Source organism: Pinus tabuliformis, chromosome 2_2, assembly GCF_031772625.1.
Source record: "Pinus tabuliformis cultivar Carrire ecotype Pingquan chromosome 2_2, CPIR1, whole genome shotgun sequence".
NCBI lineage: Eukaryota > Viridiplantae > Streptophyta > Pinopsida > Pinales > Pinaceae > Pinus > Pinus tabuliformis.
Genome location: NC_142300.1, coordinates 829197326 through 829220539, shown reverse-complemented (window position 1 = coordinate 829220539; position 23214 = coordinate 829197326).

The following is a 23214-nucleotide window of genomic DNA, read 5'->3' as shown; positions in this document are numbered from 1 at the left end:
CTATGTATGACATGCAACCCTTGTTTTCCAACCAAAATAATAGGCCTTCTTTGATCGACCATCCCTTATTATTGACCACTTCTAGATCTATACCATTGTCATCATAGGAAGTTTCTATGGGAGATACTACATGTGCCTTAGGATTCATAAACCAATGAAATATGAATATAACTTCACAATTTCCATGCTCACTTCTTTCAGGCCTCTAGAAATATGATTCATTTTCTTCCAAGCCCATAAGACTATATTATATTTCATGAAAAATGTTGCAAGGTTTTTATTGTTCTCATATTTATCTTCAAACAAATTTTAATTATCCATATGCATGGCTTCTAAGTCTGCATCATGATGTTTAAGTGAGACAATCACAAAACCTAAACTACGTACCTCTTCCTAGGGAGTGAACAATTTTGGTGTAGGTCTTGAAATGATCAATGGTTGATCACCAACTATTTTATCTACATTACCATTGGCAGCAGAAATTTTGAGTTGGCCTTCTTGTGAATTTAGGGTTTTGTTAGGTCCCTATAATACTTGTGTATTCCCCTTATTGTTATTGTTAGTGTAGCCCCCTATTGTTATTGTTATACCCATTTATCCCTCATGTTGTTATTGTTGTGCCCCATAGAAGCCCACCACTGTTCTTTTTGTTCCCTTACATTATTATTGTTATGTAGGTTATAATTATATTGTGACCCCTTAGACTCCTATATATACCAAAGAGGACTTATCATTTGAATCATCCAAGAATTGATCATTTATGTAATGTAAAGGAGGTTCCCCCCTTGAAGGCAATAATTTTTAAGTCATTTATATATCTTTTCTTCTATTTTTTGAATTGGTTGCATAACATTTGGTATCAAAGCTTTGGATTTTAGGGTTTTGCTTCTTCAAATAGACCATCTTGGAATATTCGCTATAACTTTTTTCTACGAAGCTTTAGAAGCTCAAATTTCAACCACGTGGATTCGAAATATTGGTGAACCTCGTGCACGAATTTCAGATCTTGGTTCACTATATTTTAGTAGATATGATCTAAGGAAGTTAGGGCTTTTGCAGGCTCCATAATTCCATCTCAAACAAGTGACTTAGGGAAAATCATCACAACTTTTTCTCCAAGCATCGAATTTCAATTTTCTAAAAATTGACAAAAATTGGACAAATTTTAGTTTTAGGTATCATTTTCATGGTCGAAGGTCAAAATAGTGACACGTGGCACTCCTTACAAGTTCACTCTACTGAACCAGTCTATAATCAGATTATCATGGGAGACTGAGCATAATTATTTCTTGAAGAATCAAATATTGGTATAACTTGTGGAGTTGGAAAGCAGACTTAGATGGACACTACAAGATGGAATTTTAGAACTTGGAGATCCAAAATTACGGAGATACAACAACTTCAATATCAAGCTCCTAAAAAGAAAGAAAAAGTTGTGTATTTTTTTAAATTTTGCATAGCTTTTGTTTGAAAAATAATTTGAAGTGATTCAAATGGAATATTGATGCATAGATATCAATATTTGGTTCTAAAATGCCTCTCAAACAAAATAATTATACACCCGTGAAGCCCTCATAAATCTCTATTATGACTCATGAAGAGGAAGAATTGCAACATGATATATCAAAATTACGGGACCAAGCGCAACAAATTTTGCACTCACAAAGAGCAACCAAAGATTAACTAAAAGGGGACATGGATGGCTTAAAAAGGGACATGGAAGTTTTGAAGGATGGTTTAAAAGCAGACATGGAAGATTTGAAGGATGGTTTAAAAGTAGACATGGAAGCAATGATGAATGTCAAGATGGAAGGATTGACAAAGTTGTTGCAAGAAAGGCTTCCCAATGGTGACAAGATAATCCATGAAAATCATGATGAGGACAAAAGGAATATGAATTATAATTTTAGAGACTTTAATGTTGGGTTTAAGACCTGCCACATTTCAAAGATCGATATGAGGAAGTTTGATGGCAAGGATCCAGTAACATGGATACTACATATGGAGCAATATTTTGATCTTCATGATGTGCAACACACACAAAAGGTATGCATTGCAACTTTATATTTAGAACCCAATTAGTTTGTATGGTATTGATGGCTTTGTTCTTGTAAACCACTTGTCACTTGGTCAATTTTTATAGAGGAAATGATAGCACATTATGAGGATACAAAGAGCAACACCTTCTTTAGCCAATTGATAAATCTCAAACAAAAGGGTTCAATAGTGGAGCACATTGAGGACTTCCAAAAATTGAATATCAGGGTAACTGATATTCCAGAGGAGCATAGGATTGATGTCTTCATAGGGAATTTGAAGGATAACATCCAACATGAGGTTTGCCTTTGGGAACCTGATTCATTGGAGAAGGCATTCAGGATGGCAAGAAAATTCGAAAGCAAAATTATAGCAACAAGGAAGTCTACCACTCGCAACTACAAAGATGGAAGTGTTTTTGCTCCTAGCCTTGCACAACCTACAAGGTTGACAGCACAATAATTAGTGGAAAAAAGAGCAAAAGGGATTTGTTACAGTTGTGATAGCAATACACGAAAGGTCACAAGTGTGTTGAGAATAAATTATTCTACATAGATTGTGAAGAGGAGGAAGAAAAGGAATAAGAAACATCAAAAGAGGAGGATATACACCCAGAACCAACCCTAGAGAAAAGATAAATAAATCTAACCATATCGTGTAATGCATTGGTAGGAATTACCACTCCTCAAACTCTCAAGATAGAAGGATATCAAGAAGAAAAAGGTAATAATGCTAATTGATTTGGGTAAAACCCATAGTTTTATGCATTGTAAGATAGTCAAGGAATTGAATTGCTTCCTATATCCAACACCAGAGTGTCAAGTGATGGTTGCAAATGGAGGAACTATAAATTGCTATGGAAAATGAAATAATATCAAGCTAATCATGGGGGAATATGTATTGAATATTCCAATGCTTTCTATTCCAATGGGTAGTGTTGATGTTGTACTAGGAGTCCAATGGTTGCAATCTTTAGGGATGATAGCTTTTAATTTTCAAGAACTTTTCTTGATTTTTTTTTGGAAGGAAAGGAAGTTGAATTAAAGGGTATCACAGGGAAACCATGAAAGATAATCAGATCTAATGGCATGACAAAGCTTCTGAAGAAAGAACAACGAGGCGTAATTGTACAATTATGCTCACTAGGTTCAAACATCGAAATCATTTATTTCTCTGGATCTCCAAAAAGTATTGGAAAATAATTCCAAGGTAATTGAGACTCCCAAAGGCCTCCCATCTATTCGTGATCGTGATCATGATCATGCTATTCATTTGATTCCAGAAAGTGTTCCTCCAAACATCAGATCTTATAGATATCCCTATGCCCAAAAGAGTGAAATTGATTGTATGGTTGCAAAAATGTTAGAAGTTGGTATAATTCAACCTAGTCAAAGTTCTTTCTCTACTTCAGTAGCATTGGTGCACAAGAAGGATGGATCATGGCATATGTGTCCAGATGATAGGGAGCTTAACAAGTTCACTATTAAAGATAAATTTCCCATTCTGGTCATTGATGAATTATTGGATGAATTACAAGGAGCAATTTACTTCACCAAGTTGGATCTTTGTTAAGGATATCATCAAATTAGAATGAAGAGTGAAATTATTTCAAAAACAACATTCAGAACTCATGAGGGTCATTGTGAACTTTTGGTCATGCCTTTTGTCCTTGTTAATGCACCTTCCACATTTCAAGGTTTCATGAATTCCATTTTCAACCCTTCCTTAGAAAATTTGTGTTAGTATTTTTTTATGATATGCTAATCTACAACAAGTCTTAGAAGGATCATGTTCAACATGTTGACAAGGTGCTCAAACTATTGGAGGATAAACAATTATATGAAAAAACCTCCAAAAGTTTCTTTGGAGTACATGAGGTGTAATATTTGGGTCATATTGTATCTCATGAGGGTGTTAAGGTAGACCCTAGCAAAATTAAATCTCGTAAGGAATGGAAAATCCCAATAACCATAAAGCATCTTCGAGGATTTCTTGGGTTGATAGGGTATTATTGTAAGTTTGTTAAGAATTATCGAAGAATAACAACACCTCTAACAACATTATTGAAGCAAGATGCATTTTCTTGGACTCTAGAAGCAACTAAGGCCTTTGAACATCTTAAAGAGGCAATGTGCCAAGCACCGATCTTGGCAATGATAAACTTCACAAAAACCTTTATTGTGGAATGAGATGCCTCAGGAAATGGAATTGGTGTTGTCTTAATGCAAGAAGGAAGACCCATTGCTTTTGAAAGTCATCCAATCAAAGGAAAGTATTTACACAAACCTATTTATGAGAAGGAAATGTTAGCAATACTACATGCACTAAAGCAATGGCGACCTTACTTAATGGGAAAATAGTTCAAGGTAAAAACATATCATGATAGTCTTAAATACTTTTTTGAACAAAGATTATCTTTAGAGGAGCAACAAGAATGGGTCACAAAGATGTTGGGTTATGACTTTGAAATCATCTACAAAAAAAGGGAAGCATAATGTTGTTGCAAATGCATTCTCAAGAAAGGATGAGGATGTGGAAGCATTGCTTTGTTCCATTTATATTATCCAGCCTAATTGGATAACCAAATCAAGGGATTAATGGAAGAATGATGAAGAGGTGTCGACACTCATTCAAAAGTTGCAACAATATCCTTGTACATCTGAGACATTTAGCTAGAAAAAATATTCATTATGGTACAAAGATCGCTTATATATTTGGAAGAATTCCCAACTAAAGTAAAAGATTCTTTTGGAATTCCACGCCTCCCCCTTAGGAGGGCACTCGGGATTTTTAAAAACTTACCACAGGGTCAAGAAGGATTTTTTTGGGATGGCCTTAAATCTGATATTCAGAAATTTGTGGTAGAATGTTTGGTTTGCCAACAAAATAAAGTTGAGACAATTAAGGCCCCATGTATGTTACAACCTTTAGCCATTCTAAGTCAACATTGGGAGGAGGTCTCAATGGATTTTATCACAAGTTTACCCAATTCTGAAGGAAAGAGTGTCATCATGGTGGTAATTGATAGACTTGCCAAATATGCACACTTTTGTGCATTTTCTCATCCTTTTAAATCCAATATAGTTGTTATTGCATTTATGGAAACAATTCAAAAGCTACATGGAAGCCTAAATATTATTGTAAGCGACAAAGATCCCATTTTCACTGGAATTTTTTTGACGGAATTATTTTCTTATCTTGGTAATCAATTATCTGATAGCTCATCTTATCGTCCTCAATCTGATGGGCAAACTAAGATAGTGAACAAATGTTTATAAGGATATCTTCATCGCTTTATATCTGATAAACAAACACAATGGGTCAAGTGGTTACCTATAGTTGAATGGTGGTATAATACTTCCTTCCATACTGCAGCAAAAATGACCCCATTTATGGCACTTTATGGATATCATCCACCATCCATCACATCATCTTTAAGAGAAAATTCTAAGGTTCAATCAGTGGAAGATCACATCGAACATCAACAACAAGTTCTCCAACTCTTAAAGTATAACCTCACTATGGGGCATTCAAAACTACTCAAGCGTTGAGGACAACACTTTTTTGAAGGAGAGGGGCATGTTATGTCCCTATAATACTAGTGTATTCCCCTTATCTTTATTGTTACTGTAGCACCCTATTATTATTTTTGTGCCCAGTTATTCCCCATGTTGTTATTGTTGTGCCCCATAGAAGCCCACTATTGTTATTGTTGTGCCCTTACATTATTATTGTTATGTAGGCTTTGATTATGTTGTGACCCCTTAGACTCCTATATATACCAAGGAGACCTTATCATTTGAATCATCCAATAATTATTCATTTACGTTATGTAAAGTAGGTTCCCCCCTCGAAGAGGATAACTTTTAAGTCGTTGATCTATCTTTTATTCTATTTTGTGAGATGGTTGCATAACATGTTTCTTCTTCAATTATTGTTTTATCATCTTTAAACACAAGGTTGTAAACATTTTCCTCATTGACTACTTTTTCTTAGTCAATCTTGGGGATGGAAACCTCTCCTTTTAAATCTGGGCCATTTCCTCTGGCATTGGTTTCATTGTCATGAGACCTCAGCCTAGCAATTCCCCTTTCTTGCTTGATTTCAATGACTTCATTAAGAGGATTGATGCACTCTTCAATAAACCTTTGCCACTCAATGATTTTTTTGATATCCTAGATAGTGGGGAACCATTACTTATCATCACGGTCGTAACATGCACAAAATTCCTCTAAAATTTTGGGAAAGGAGGAAAATATTCCTTTGCCAAGATTGTTGAACCAATCCCATGCAATTTCTTTCAAGCCAAGTGCAAAAAACATGATCACAATGTCCTCATGAAAGAGGGCATTTTTGTTGATGAATCTTATAAATGTAAGTAAATGTTGTGTGATTGGATCACCGTATCCATTGAACCTTGGAATTTCCTTTGGTTCTATGTAAGGGTTTTCACAAGTAAAATCCCTAGTCCCCAAGAAATCAATTAGAGCATACCACTATGCAATCCATGGAGGAAGCTCTATTCCTTCAAAATAATGTTGAAAATAGAAATTTGTAATAAATGATAATCATGCCTTACAAAGATGCCCCAATGGATTCACCAAGATGAGCTATCTTTAAGAGTCTTCATGGTTTGTGGATGTTCTCACCTCTACATAAAACAATGTATTCAAAATCTTTAGGGAGCAATGGCTTTGTTCCTTCATGGAGTCACCATGTGAGAATATCTTCAATAACATTACCACATATGTTATTTTCTTATGGAATGGGATTTATCCTCGATAATGATGCCAACAAATGTCACTACACAAATTGCACATGCATAATGAAAGCCCCAATCCATCAGGCATAATTCAACAAGAACATTTTAGGAAGATCACCCATTATCACCTCAACAATCTGTTCTCTTGCTTTAGGTTGGCTTTCCTTCGAACCAAGCAAGGATACCCTTGTTGGGTGTGGAGCCTGATTATCATCTATATTCAAAGGTATCGCCACATAGGACCCCAGTTCGAAATGGGGGAGGCAACGCCGCCCGTAAAATATTCGCTGCAGGGGGGGTCCAGGGGGGGCTGGCGGGGGTCCAGGGGGGGCTGGCAGGGGGTCCAGGGGGCAGCGCCCCCGAAGCTAAAAACAGCTGTAAAATTGCCTTGTAAAAGTATAGTAATTTCTAGTCAATCTGGGTTGTTCATTAGCTGGATGATCTGACGGTAGAACTTATGTTTAGTTTAGGGTTTTTTGCCCTAGAAGGCAACCCCTCTCTTTGTATGAGGGTATTGTATTTGAGGCTGTGTGATAGACGTGTATTCTGTGAGCGAGAAACAGAGAGGTGAGACTGTGAGAGAAAACAGAGGATATTACAGCAGATTTGTTGTAGGTTGTGTCTCTTCATTTTGCTGGATAATAGAAAGGAAGGACTGGCTGTTCGGGGTGGACGTAGCCCAAACTGGGTGAACCACATATATCTGTGTCTCTCTTGTTTTGTGCGTTTTCTGTGTTTATATTTCTGCAATATTTTATGTGTTCCATTGCTCCGTAATATATAATTTTCTAACAACTGGTATCAGAGCCGAAGGTCTATTTGGCTGATAAACTCGCAGGAAAGAAGGGTTCCTGGTTCGAGTGGGAGCAATGGCGAAAGATGGTAAGTTTAGGGTCGAGAAATTTAACGGCCAAAACTTCTCGCTGTGGAAGATGCAGATGGAATATTATCTATATCAGAAAGATCTATACCTACCATTGGGCGGAAAAACAAAGATGCCGACGGGTATGAAAGATGAAGAATGGAACCTTCTCGATAGAAAGGCACTCGGAACAATACGGTTGTGCCTTGTTGCGTCAGTCGCCTTCAACATTTCGAAGGAAACCATGACATAGGGTTTGATGCAGACGTTGTCGAAACTATATGAAAAACCCTCGGCCTCAAACAAGGTATTTCTTATGAAACGGTTATTTAATATGAATATGTCGGAAGGTGGATCTATTGCAAACCATTTAAATGATTTTAATACAGTTACAAGTCAGTTAAGTTCTGTAGGGGTAAACTTTGATGATGAAGTTAGAGCTCTGCTATTCTTGTGCTCATTACCAGAAAGTTGGAATGGTTTGGTAATGGCCATTAGTAATTCCGTTTCTGGATCTAGTACTTTAAAGTTTGATGATGTTGTCGGTGTTATCCTTAGCAAGGAAATGTGACGGAAAAGCTCCGATGAGACATCGGGAAATGCTTTGAGTGTAGAGTCTAGAGGAAGAAAAATGGAAAGAGGAAAGAGCTCAGGATATCGCAATAAATCAGGGAAAGACAGATCCAAGTCCAGATCAGGGATAGTGTGCTGGAAATGTGGAAAGAAAGGACACCTAAAGAAAGATTGTAGATCTTGGAAGGGAAAAGAAGGAGATGCACATCAAGAAAACAATCATGAAGCAAATGTGACAGGTGAGGTGTTACAAGATGCTTTGATTCTTTCTTTCGAAAATATTACTAATTCCTCGGTGGTAGATTCAGGGGCTTCATTCCATGCCACACCTAATAAGAAATACTTTCATGACTATGTTCAAGGAGATTTTGGACAAGTTCGTCTAGGTGATGATAAACCCTGTAAAATCGTTGGAATGGGTAAGGTTCTTGTAAAATAGCAAAATGGAAACCAATGGCTATTAAAGGAGGTAAGGCATGTTCCAGATCTAAAGAAAAATCTGATTTCAACACGGCAGTTAGGCGATGAAGGTTGTGTGACAACTTTCACAGATAAAGCTTGGAAGGTCACCAAAGGAGCCCTGGTAATAGCAAAAGGCGAAAAGGTTGGTACATTGTATTTATGCAATGGTATTTCTAACTCTGTTAATGCTTTAACTTCCAAAGGAGCAGATGCAGCATTATGGCATCATAGGCTCGGACACATGAGTGAAAAGGGGATGAAGATTCTTCACTCAAGGAATTTGTTGCCAGGTTTGAAGAACGTTGATTTGGACTTCTGTGAGAATTGCATTTATGGAAAACATAAGAGAGTCAGATTTCTCAGAGTTGGGAAAGAAAAGAAGAATGAAAAATTAGAGCTTGTGCATACAGATGTATGGGGACCTGCTCAGGTATCATCTCTCGGTGGCTCTCGTTATTATGTTACTTTTATTGATGATGCAACAAGAAAAACTTGGATTTATTGTATTAAGAATAAATCTGATGTATTTGATACTTTCAAGAAATGGAAAGCTTTGGTTGAGATTAAGACAGGAAAGAAATTGAAGTGTCTTAGATCAGACAATGGAGGTGAATATTGCAGCAAAGAGTTTGATAGGTACTGTTCAGAGCATGGAATTCGCAGAGAGAAGACAGTTCCAAGAACACCACAAGAAAATGGTGTGTCAGAAAGGATGAACAGAACAATCATGGAGCATGCAAGGTGCATGAGATTGCATGCAGGATTGCCTTTACAATTTTGGGCAGATGCTGTAGATACTGTTGTTTTTCTAATAAACAGAGGGCCTTCAAGTTCCTTGGATGGTGGTGTTCCAGAGGAAGCATGGACAGGTAAAAAGGTAAACTACTCATTTTTAAAGCCTTTTGGTTGTGAGGCCTTTGTCCATATTGATAAAGAAAATAAAACAAAGCTTGAGGCAAAGTCAAAGAAATGTACCTTTATTGGATATGGTGTTAATGATTTTGGTTATCGCTTATATGATTACGAAAATCACAAAATCATTAGGAGCAGAGACGTAATATTCAATGAAAAGGTCTTGTATAAGAATCAGTTGCAGGAAAAGAAACAGGAAAAAGAAAACAAGGAATACGCAGTTCTTGATGAAATCAGTGAAAAGGTAAAGGTGCCTGAAAATAATAATAATCAACAACAGCAACAGGCACCCCAAACACCTGAAAGTGGTGTTAGAAGATCTACCAGGATAAGTAGACCCCCTGAATGATACTCTCCTTCATTATATTATTTATTGTTGACTGATTCTGGTGAACCCGAATGTTATGAAGAAGCAATGTAGGTTGAAAGCAGGAAGAAGTGGGAGGTAGCCATGGAAGAAGATATGGACTCCTTAATGCATAACCAGACTTGGGATTTAGTCAGGTTGCCTGCAGGAAAAACTACATTGAAGAATAAATGGATTTACAGGCTGAAGGAAGAAGATGGAGGAAAACAGAGGTACAAAGCTAGACTTGTGGTGAAGGGGTTTGCACAGAAGAAAGGTATTGATTTTGATGAAATATTTTCTCCTGTTGTTAAAATGACTTCAATCATAACTATTTTAAGTCTTGTAGCAGCTGAAGATTTGCATCTTGAGCAGTTAGATGTAAAGACAGCCTTTCTCCATGGGGATTTGGAGGAAGAGATATATATGCAGCAGCCACAAGGATATGAGGTGAAAGGGAAGGAGAAACTAGTGTGCAGGTTGAAGAAAAGCTTGTATGGCTTAAAACAGGCTCCAAGGCAGTGGTATCTAAAATTTGACAAGTTTATGTCTGAACAAGGTTATACTAGATGTCACTCTGATCATTGTGTTTATCTAAAAAAGCAAAATGATGGTAGCTATATTATGTTGTTATTGTATGTGGATGACATGCTTGTTGCAGGATCTAACATGCAGGAAATAAATGTACTCAAAAGAAAATTGGCAAATTCATTTGCAATGAAGGATTTGGGAGCTGCAAAACAAATCCTTGGTATGAGAATCACTAGAGACAGGAAAAATCGCAAATTAACATTGTCTCAGAATGAGTACATACAAAAGGTGTTGAAAAGATTTAATATGCACAATGAAAAACCAGTTAGTACACCTTTTGCTAGCCATTTCAAACTTAGTAAGGAAATGTGCCCAAAGACCCAAGAAGACATGGATTATATGTCTAAAGTTCCATATGCATCAGCAGTTGGAAGCTTAATGTATGCAATGGTCTGCACAAGGCCTGATATTGCACATGCAGTGGGAGTTGTAAGCAGGTACATGAACAATCCAGGAAAGGAACATTGGATGGCAGTGAAATGGATTCTCATATATTTGAAAGGTACCACAAATCAAGCATTATGCTTTGGTGGTTCAAACATCTCCCTACAAGGATATGTTGATGCAGATATGGCAGGTGACAGAGATAACAGGAGGAGCACTACAGGATATGTATTTACTGTTGGAGGAACAACTGTCAGTTGGGTTTCAAAAATCCAAAGTGTTGTTGCACTTTCAACAACAGAAGCAGAGTATGTTGCTGCTACAGAGGCTAGTAAAGAAATGATTTGGTTACAAAGGTTTATGGGTGAATTGGGTAAGGAGCATGATATGGGCACGTTATACAGTGATAGTCAAAGTGCCATTCATCTTGCAAAGAACTCAGAATTTCATTCCAGGACTAAACACATACAGCTCAAGTACCATTTCATACGATCAGTGTTGGAAGATGGAGAGTGGAAGCTGGAAAAGATACACACTAGCCAGAATCCTGCAGATATGCTAACAAAAGTTGTAACCAGGGAGAAACTGACAATATGCTCAGTTTCAGTTGGTCTTCAAGGATGACGATGAAGATGAGAAACAGCCAAGTCTAAAGAGGAGTCATTGTCCAGCAAATGGAGCAGCGGTGGAGTTGCTACAATTAGTCTCCAAGTGGGAGATTGTTGGGTGTGGAGCCTGATTATCTTCTATATTCAAAGGTATCGCCACATAGGACCCCGTTGCCGCCCGTAAAATATTCGTTGCAGAGGGGGTCCAGGGGGGGGTTTCGGGGGCAGCGCCCCCGAAGCTAAAAACAGCTGTAAAATTGCCTTGTAAAAGTATAGTAATTTCTAGTCAATCTGGGCCGTTCATTAGGCGGATGATCTAACGGTAAAAGTTATGTTTAGTTTAGGGTTTTTTTCCCTAGAAGGCAACCCCTCTCTTTGTATGAGGGTATTGTATTTGAGGCTGATTGATAGATGTGTATTCTGTGAGCGAGAAACAGAGAGGTGAGACTGTGAAAGAAAACAGAGGATATTACAGCGGATTTGCTGTAGGTTGTGTCTCTTCATTTTGCTGGATAATAGAAAGGAAGGACTGGCTGTTCGGGGTGGACGTAGCCCAAACTGGGTGAACCACGTATATCTGTGTCTCTCTTGTTTTGTGCGTTTTCTGTGTTTATATTTCTGCAATTATGTGTTCCATTGCTCCGTAATAAATAATTTTCTAACATCCCTAATAGAATCACTAAGGGTTAGTCCAAAGAGCACAAGATGATGTTAATGGTAGGCTCGATGAAACATATTTTGGAGAAGGGGGGAAATGGTGATGAAGGGATACAAAGATCAATGCTAATAGCGTTTTTGGAGTATGGAGTTAGGATGAATCAAGTGGAAAGATGGGATCAAAAATAAAACCCTCTTAAGTCAATTATTTGGTGTTTTATGGATTAGGACAAGAGGTTAGAAGCCAATAGCTAAATTAACCCCTCAACTAATCAAGGAAAAACATGAAATCATGGCCCCACCAGAGGGATCCCTCCAAGGGGATGTTGATATCTTTAGCTCCAGCAAGTACTTTTTCACAAGCCTGGGTGTCTAAGTGTGCAAGTATTCCCCCAAGATCTCCTTAAAACACCTACTCAAGTGTGAGCAAGCTGCTACTGTAACTTAGCCTATGTTTAAACTTAGGAAAAACAAATAATTATTATGTTGGCTAATTGAGCTAAAGAAACTAAGTAAATCAATTTCGTGATTATGTTTTAATTTCAATTGTCGATCTTAAAGTAGGCAAGATCTAATCTTGGCCATCAAACACTTTGGAGGTTCGGGTTAGGGATTTAGCTTAATGTAAAGTTATAAAAGTAAGGTTAAGGAGAAGACACACCATACAAAATAGCTAGTGTCTGAGAGAGGGATTTTCTCAAGTGAGGGATGTAATACTCTAGTGTGTCGAGTTTGAGGAAGTATAAAAGTGTACCATTGGAGATCTAGAAGAGTCAAGAAGATTAGAAATAGAACGAGGGCATGATCTGCTATATCAAATCCAAGGCATATTGTATCTATAATTTCCTCAATTATGCAATTACCCTAGGATGGGATCCTAAGTAAGTTTAGATTTGATAAAGAATTGTAGATTAGACATACTATATTTGTGTCATTTTGAATGAGATTGATTATGTGTAATTTTGCTTCCACTAATAGTGTTGATAACTTAGTTATCCTTTCATTAAGTAGATTTACAACCTGCTATGTTAATGAATTGTTGAGTGTTAAGTTGAAGGAAGTTGGATACATAGAGGGATATTCTAGGATATATTTGGCTACAATCATACAAGATAGAAATCAATTTTGTATTGTAAGGTCTGAGATAGTACAATGTACAAAGTGGATAAGTAGAGCTATATATATATATATATATATATATATATATATATATATATATATATATATAGATAGATATATACGAAGGCTCAACTTCCAGACAAAGTGGCCAACAACCCCAGCCAATTGTACAAAAGTGGGCAAACAATGGCAACCACACATAGTCATGAAAAAGAAGCATTTTCCTAGGGTGAGGGTGAGCCCAAGTCAACAACAATAGTTGAGAGATAGATAACATGCTGAAAACAAATTTCATGGGTTTCATAGAGGTCAACATGACAAGAGACCCTTCACACGAAGAGGCCTATGGTCATATTACAACATGGCTGGTACATAATGAAGGAAGTTGTCGAGTTGTGGGTAGTGTTGCCATCTAGCATCGAATGCATTGAGTCATTAACATAGTTAGCATAAGAAATGCTAGTGAGGAGGGGAGTAGGTGCGAGAGGCGACTGCCAACTAGGATAGAGACAGGCCAATAAGCTGCATTCAAGTCTGTAGACCGTCCCTGGGATAAGGAGGAGCGAGACCAGTCGAGTCAACATCTAGACAAGGATGTCAGGCTAGAATTGTCACATAGAGAGGGCCAAACATAGTTCATGGGTCAAAAACTTTTGAGTGAAGCTTCTGGTGTGCAAATGAGCAACTATTGAACCATAAAGTCTGCCAGTAGAGAGAGCACACTAGTAGTAAGGTGTAGCATCATGACTTTTCCAACCTAGCTAAAACAACCATCAAGAAGTTGCAGGTAGCAGTGGTAATCTCAAATAGCCAATAAACAAATAGTCGAGAAGCAATAACTATAGATTTGGGGAGCAATATAAAGGTGTGGTTAGTTCCTGCAAGAAAGTAAAAGAAACAATAGTGCTAGTGTGGTTGATGGAAGTCAACTCTTAGTAGGAAACTAGTGGGGAAACCATACCAATTAGCGTGTGATAGCCATAAACTTCTAATTATTTTTTTGATTTGTAAAGATGGTAGAAACTAGTCTAAGATTTGAAGACACGTTGGAGGGCACTTATAATTTCAGTCCATGGAAGCAAAGAATAACAATGGTTCTCATGGAGAACAACCTACGAGAGCTTGCAGAAACTCAAGTTACACATCCTACATATGCTACAACATTGACAATCCAAAATTTGAAGGACGTGAAAGCCAAATCTATCATCATGCATGCAACAAAGGATTATGTGATCCCTCACATATTAGGAAAAAAGGGTACCCATGAGATGTGGAGTGCTCTGGTGAGTTTATATTAGAGTGATAATCAGAGTTGAAAAACAATGTTGAGGGAAAGGTTAAGGAACACCATGATGATTGAATCAAACACATTGTCATCATATCTCACGAGGATTTAACAAGTTCAAGATGAGCTTAGAGTTGTTGGGGTAGCCATGTTAGCTGAGGATCTTGTAAGGATAACCTTGAGCACATTACAAAACAATGGTCTACCTTTGTGATAAGTGTTCTAGCATGAGAGAAACTAGTTCATTGGAGCAGATTACATGATGACTTCACTCAAAAGAAAAATTGGGAGAAATCATTATCTGATAGACAACATAAGAGTGGGATGATGAAAATCTTGCTCTTGTTATTTAGGAAACAAGGAGCAAAGGAAAAGGTTTGAGCAACAAGAATGAGGAGTCAACCTCACAACCAAAGAAGAAGAAGGACTTAACTAAGGTCAATTGTTTTGCCTATCATGATACAAGACATTATGCTTCACAATGTCCAGAGAGGAAGAAGGGTGGAAAGGGTACACAGTCAATTATAGTCGCGTCGACAAAACCTTGGGAATAGTTTGCCAAGAATTTTGAAGTTGAATTCACACTTGCTTCCTACCTTTCCTTAGGCACCTTACTAGTGCATGTGTGGACACTAGATAATGGAGCTACATGGCATATGATAGGGGCACGAGAGCTATTTGATAGCTTGACCAAGTGGGACTCCGAACTACATGTAGAGTTTGGTGTTGATTCCAAGCATGCAATGGAGGGGGTTGGAACAATGATATTCTAGCTTGAGTCAGGAAGAAAGTTGGAAATGAAGGACATGCTATGGGTGTTGGAACTCAAGTGGAATTTGCTCTTAGAATCTATGATAGAGAAGAAGGGGTCTTGTGTGGCTTCTAGGATGGATGGGCACTAATTAAACCCATGAGATCTAACCCTAATGAGGGCCACATCATTAGAGTTATAGAGAACAATCAATATAGGACAAAGGGCCAACTTGTTCGAGCAATGGAAAGAAGCAAAGCAATAACTGAGAACAAGGCGTAGGTAGTTTCAAAGGTTGAGTAGCTCAAAGGGAGTTAGCCTTCAAGTTTACGTTGCAAGGAGTGGTCAACATATCCTTCGAAGTTTGTCAAGAAGGTCTCTTAGTATGAGACGACCCTACAATATATTTAGGAGCAAGAAGCTGCTAGGAACAAGTCCAAGGGGAGTAGGATTTCAAGGATGTTTCTAGACTAGGTGGCAAGGAAGGCTTCTTGTTTAGAGGGAGCATCCATTACAATGGATGTAACTACAGTGTAACAACCCTGTTGAAAATTCCATGTAATAAAAGTTAATAAAGGCAAAATAAGATCATGATTAAGGGACATGTATTCCAAGCTGAATGTTGGGCAGGACATCATGGTGTGGGCGTTAATTTCAGTTTATTATGGCTAAAGTAAATAGGAAAAGGCATTAAAAAGGAAAAAAGATATTTTGGCACATTTATTTATGAAAATAAAGGAAATTAGAAGAAAAGGAAGGTGAAAGGTCACAGGTTGCATGTGAGGAGGAAATTGAAGGAAAATAATGGAAAATGAAGAAAATAGAGGTCTCACTAATAAAAAGGCTTCTTAGGATCAGCTGGCAAGTTCTTGGCTCAAGTTTTTTCTCAGGTTTTGCTTTGGACCAAGGAAGGGAAAAACAAGGAAAGGAAGGAAAGCAAGGATCAAGCAAGGAAGAGTAGGATCAAGCAGCTTCAGCAGTAATACTTGTAGGTAACATATTGCATGTGTGATTTCCTAGTTGGTTTTGACATGCATGGCTTTGCATGTTGGTGTACGGTTTTCTTGTTTGTCGGTGGCATGGTTTTGCCGGGTATGACAATGGTTTTCAGAATAGCCTTGAATTTTTTCAGATGCCATGGCATGTTGGGATGTTTATCTCAGTTTTGAATTTTGGTTTGTCGAATGGATTTTAGAATCCAGGGCCGAGGTGGTATCAAGGTTCGTTCTGAAAGGCCTAGGAATCCCTTGACTGGTTTTGGCAGGATACACAGTAAAGCCTGAGGGAGAAGTCTCGGTTTAGGGACTAGGGATCTAGGTTTGGATTACAGTAAATCCTAGGAGACTAGTCTCGGTTTAGGTCCTAGTCATCCAAGATTCAATTGCGGTAAATCTTGAGAGATAAGGAGACGAAAATTTCCTCATGGATAGTAATGGATTGTGGATGGTATCCCAAGTTCAATTTGGTTTTGTGATCAGAGCACCGGTTTTAGTGTGATCACGGTTTGGTGAGGGTGGAGGTGGTTTAAACTCTGGATTCCCTTGGTTTTATTTGGATTGGTTTATCCATGAGATCCCACATTTATGCTTGGAATATGGCATGGGGGTGACTGGTTGAAAGAAAGATTTGGCTCAACCACGTCTACGGTCGGGTGGTACGTGGATGTCCCGCACCTGCTCAGATTTTCCTATGATTCGTGAAACCTAAGTTCTCTTGCTTTTGCACTTGTTTCTATGTGGATTTAAGGGTTATTATATCTCTGTTATTTACATGGTTTTATGCTGGTTATAAGCATGGTTAATTGATTCATTCATGTCATGGTCATTTCATGTATTTACTTGTAATTGTTAAAATGATGGATACAAGACCTAATTGATGTCATAACAGTTCAAGGGGAGATAGTGATCAATTCTTGTCATGTTTTATCATATTTATCAAGAATTCATGCTCTATCTTGTATCTTAGACCTATAGGTTGCATTGATTCCAAGTGTTTGACAAAATGTTAGCCCAAGTTAGGGATGGTCAGGCCTAGTCTTGAGGTTGATTTCTGGTTTAATAGTCTTGTCATCATGTCTTTGATGCATTCCGACAGTTATAACAAGTTTTGGGTAGTGGCTGGAATTCTGGGATAGAAAAGTGCCATGAATTTTGCGGATGCTAGCACAGGTCTATTGGGAAAAGTTTATGGACGTTGGCTTGCAGGCCTGTGAGAGTGTCCAAAGGTCCTTGGATGTTGGCATGCCCATAGCATGAGACCGTCCAAAGGTCAAGAGGTCTAAAAGATCAATGGGACCTATGGGCAACATGTCTTAGTAGCTGAGATGCCTCCAGGGATGTTATTGTTGATGTGGAAGGTATGATTGATGCATTCCATCGATTCCATTTCCTTAAGGTGACCAAGGAGGTTGAATCCCTTCTTAATGGGCTCTCTCGTCGCATGTTTACCCCGGTTGGTCGGTTACTTGGGTAAATGTGGGAGGATGGTGGTTACATAATGTATCAATGCATGGTTTTGCTCTCCATGGGTGAATGTGTTTATCATGCATACATGTCGGTTGCATATGTGTTCTGTATGTGTGTGGATTATGTGCTTATTGTGTATATGTGGTGGTGGTCATTTTGGTAGTTGTGTCACCATGTGGAAGTTGGTGGTGTTGTTGTTGGATGTGATTGTCATGAGTGCATGTCGGTTATGCATTTGTTAGGAATGTTAGTGTCTATATGTTGTTAGGCATGCATTGTCATGGTGAAGGTTGGCGTGCATGAGGTCATTGTATGCAATTAGGTTGTAGAAATTCCCACCTGCAGATCACCTAATAATGCAATATACTAAAGCAAAATACTTTATCTACTTCTACAACCAATTTAGCAGAAGTTGAATCGAACATGAGAAACATCAATAAGAACACATATAACCGATAAGAAGGAATCAATCACACATAACACAGAAGATATAACCCGGGGAAAGCACCAGCCTAAAACTGCATCTCTGTATTATCATACAAGTGGAAATATAACCAGTATTACAAAAAGAATCAGCTCAAAAGCTATCATGCTTTCTCTGCAATACCTTTGTTGCTCATAGACAGTCAAAGGCCTCTATCTAACCTCTGGTCTGCCCTCCAAGCCTCCTATTTCTTTGCACAATTTTGATTGGGGTCCAGTGCAGCCACTTGTGTGAATTGGCCTCTTCACACACTCACTAACCTCTGATCCAACTACGTAGTCCTGAAGGAGATAAATCCTCACCATGGATGAGCTTCCTTTATAGGAAAAATATTCATCCAATTGATTGTACATTGTCCCTTCTCTGATCTCAATTGGGTCTCTATATGAACTGACATGCATGAATTATTCATTAGAGAATATTTAGTTATCTGAAGAATAGAAGTTATATGCTAGCATGCATTAACTAACTGAACTTAATTTAAACAAACTGTTTAAATCAAATATAACTAGACTTGACACAGTTAACTGAGCCAACTAATTACTACTCAATATAGAACTCATCCTTATCTCTTTAACTGATGGATAAATTCCTCAATTAATAGAGAAACTATTGCATGTCCTCACATAGACTTCATGTTTGATTTTTCACAACTAATTAACTCATGGAGAGTTAATTAATTTATTTTCAAACAGCTGTTAAGTTCAAATTCAAATTTTACTTCCTATTTCTAGTCCAAGGACTGACTAAAATAGGAATCCATCCTGAACTGCTAAAAATAGAATGCTATTTTTAGCACTTCCATTTTTCATTCCCTATTTCCCAATCCAGCACTGGTACCCAAACTGCTATTTATAATGGTGATATTTTTAGCATTTCTTGTTGCCATTTTTCAACACTCCCTCTCAACAAGAAAGGCTTCAACATGAACCCAATATTGTACCTCTAGAATGTTCTACATGCAACACATCTACCAAGTGTGGTTGCTCCTGCAACTCTCGGAACAAAAAAAACTCCCAACTGACCTCTTTGTTGGGCTAGAAACATACTCTGATGCTGAAGCTCTACCTGCTGCTGACAAGTGCTCCCTCTCTGACCTCTGAGCTGCTGCAACACTCCATGCATCTCGCATTGTTGCACACCTCTCTATGCCATCCTGCACTGGTGCAACACTCCTGTGCCTCTTGCATTGTTGCAACCCACTAGCTCTACACAAACCTAGGACTCCTGCACTGTAGCTCTCTCTGCCGCTCCATCCGCATCTGTCTCTACCCAATCAGTCAATCCTGTTACTCCTCATCGGGGCTCCTGTAGGAAAGTCGAATCAAAGAGGCTGGATACCTCAAGGATCTTTCCCCCATATCAGCCTCTATGGGACGATCACTCCACATCACCCCACCTCCGACCTGGAGGTATGGCTGCATGTGAACCCTTTACCCACATGGTTCGAAGTTTCCCCCTACTGGAGGTCTCTGCATGAGTAGATGTCTCTACTCGATCTCCTCTCAGCTTCCCCTGTTGTGGCTGCTCCACAACCTCCTGAAGTTGCTGCACCAATTGTGGCTCCTCCACAATCATCTGAGACTTCTTCTAGCACTGCATGTTGAGAGGTAATGTATTCTCCCTCTCAACCACCAAGTCTCCATCAGTTGCCTTGCTCCTCAAGGCTTTGCATGCATCTTGAACCTCAAGAGCATACAGGTTCTTGACCCGTGAACTGATCTGCTTCACCTGTCTATTGATGATGTGTCTAAGGAAAACCTTTCCCCTTACTGAAGACTACATCATAGCCTCTATCTTCCAGCATCACTATCGACACCAAGTTTCTCTTCAGTCCTGGTACATACTTGACATCGGTCAAGGTAAGGCAAGCTCCATGCTCCCTCTAAAAAATAATTGTGTCTACACCTGAGACACTGTACTTTTCATCATTACCCATCGCAATGAGTATCTAGAGATCTTTCTCCTCCAAAGTACTGAACAAACTCTTGTTTCCGGTCATGTGGAAAGAAGCTCCACTGTCAAGAAACCAACCACTTCCCACCATGGATGAAACCATGCATGCGAAGAGTGTGAAATCCAACTCGAACTGTGAAGCAAGTCCCTCACCTTCAGATCCTTCCCTGAATCCCTTCTTGGATTTCCTCTATGGACAATTTGTAGCAAAATGGCCCACCTTATGACAACGAAAGCATCACACTTTCGATTTGTTAAACTTCTTCCCACCATGGGAAGAACTGGATTCGGAAAGAGAAACCTTCTCCTTCCCCTTCTTCGCCTTACTCGCTAAGGCACAGTTTTCTTCATCCTCCATGGATGAAGAACCATCTCTGGTGCTTCTTCTTATCTCCTCCTGCATCAACTCTAACCAAAGTCGTTCCCAATGTGGCAGTTTCTCTCTTCCATTAACCGAGTCCTGGTAGCTATGCCAGCTCTTAGGAAGCCCGAGGAGTGCAAGACTCACCATATCATCATCAGCTGTCGCGATCCCTACACTTCCAAGCTCATCCCTGCATGTGGTGAGCTTGTTCAGATACATAGAGATTGTGTTGCCCTTTTCACACTTGATCTTTCGAAGCTTTTCCTTCAGTGCCAGCTTCCTCTAATCACTGCTATTCTGATATAGATCTTTCAATGTTTTCCACATTGAAAATGGTGTCTCCTTCCCATGGAGACTCGAGACTATGTGATCTCGAACTCCCTCCAAAAGGATTCTCCTTGCTCTAGCCACACATTTCTTCCATCCAGCCAATTCAGCAGCACCAGTCGGCTAGAGGACTTCTTGATCAATGAATTCATTTAGACCATTATCCTCTAGTACTGCTTTCATGCGATCCTTCTAAGCTATATAATTCGAACTGTCGTCAAGGGCATCTTCGAGTCTCAAACCATAGAACGCCATAGGTGAAATAGATATGTGATAAGAACTCAATTTCTATATTCAGGAATCACAAACTTCAACTACTCCCTTCTTGTATATTGTTCTTCCTTGATCACCTGTGCTCTGATACCATGTAGAAATTCCCACCTGTAGATCACCTGATAATGCAATATACTAAAGCAAAATACTTGATCTACTTCTACAACCAATTTAGCAGAAGCTTAATCGAACATGAGCAACATCAATAAGAACACATATAACTGATAAGAAGGAATCAATCACACATAACACATAAGATATAACCCGAGGAAAGTACCAGCCTAAAACCCCATCTCTATATTATCATACAAGTGGAAATATAACCAATATTACAAAAAGAATCAGCTCAAAAGCTATCCTGCTCTCCTTGCAATACCTCTGCTGCTCATAGACAGTCAAAGGCCTCTATCTAACCTCTATTCTACCCTCCAAGCCTCCTATTTCTTTGCACAAGTTTGATTGGGGTCCAATGCATCCACTTGTGTGAATTGGCCTCTTCACACACTCACTAACCTCTAATCCAACTACGCAGTCCTAAAGGAGATAAATCCTCATCATGGATGAGCTTCCTTTATAGGAAAAATATTCATCCAACTGATAGTACACTGTCCCTTCTCTGATCTCAATTGGGTCTCTGTATGAACTGGCATGCATGAGTTATTCATGAGATAATAATCAGTTATCTAAAGAACAACAGTTATATGCTAGCATGCATTAACTAACTGAACTTACTTAATTTAAACAAACTATTTAAATCAAATATAACTGGACTTGACTCAGTTAACTAAGCCAACTAATTATTACTCAATATAGAACTCATCCTTATCTCTTTAACTGATGGATAAATTCCTCAACTAATAGAGAAACTGTTGCATGTCCTCACATAGACTTCATGTTTGATTTTTCACAGCTAATTAACTCATGGAGAATTAATTAATTTATTTTCAAACAACTGTTAAGTTCAAATTCGAATTTTACTTCCTATTTCTAGTCCAGGGACTGACTAAAATAGGAATCCCTCCTGAACTACTAAAAATAGAATGTTATTTTTAGCACTTCCATTTTTCATTCCCTGTTGCCCAATCCAGCACTGGTACCCAAACTGCCATTTATAGCAGTGCTATCTTTAGAACTTCTATTTTTAGCATTTCTTGTTGCCATTTTTCAACATAGGTCATCATGATCCTATTGGTATGTTATGATCTAATATGTTGGTTGAGATAGAGCACGCGGTGCATATCATCAAAGTGAAGTTGCAATATTGGACCTCGAAGAAAGAACATGTTGTCATACATGTTTGTATGTTGGGCACAAAGGTATGTATGTTAAGGATTGTTATATGCATTATGGTTATTTGTATTCCCTTCATTCTCTTGATCTCATGATTACATACATGATAGATGCTAGTTGATTAGTGTAGTTATACGCATATGTGTCAGATAGTCATGAATGATAGTAACATGTGGTTGTATGCATTGTTATTATAGTTTTAGGTTAGATAACTTGATGATTATATTATATATTATATGTTATATGTTGTTGTTGAGTATGTTATAGGTTAACTTGTTGTTGTTATATGATAGTTAGCTTGACGATTAGGTTATATGTTGTTGATGAGAATGATATATGACTTGTTGTTGTTAGATGCTAGTAACTTGATGATTAGGGTTATTACATTAAGATCTTGGTGTTATATGTATCATACTAATTTGGATGGGTCCATGCAAATGGTTAGGGTTATGACATTCATGTATGAGTTAATATGTTGTGATATTATGTCATACTAATCCAGACTGATCGTACATATGTGATTGTTATGCATGAACGACAAATGTTTACGAACTTATGATGTGAACATGTTAGTTAGTCATTGTTATGGATATCATGATCTTATTTGTGTTTGAGTTGATATGTTGTAAAGTTATATGGTGCCAATATGGATTGATTGTGCAGACAAGATTACCTCTGCTGAGATACATTAAGGTATGAACTTGCT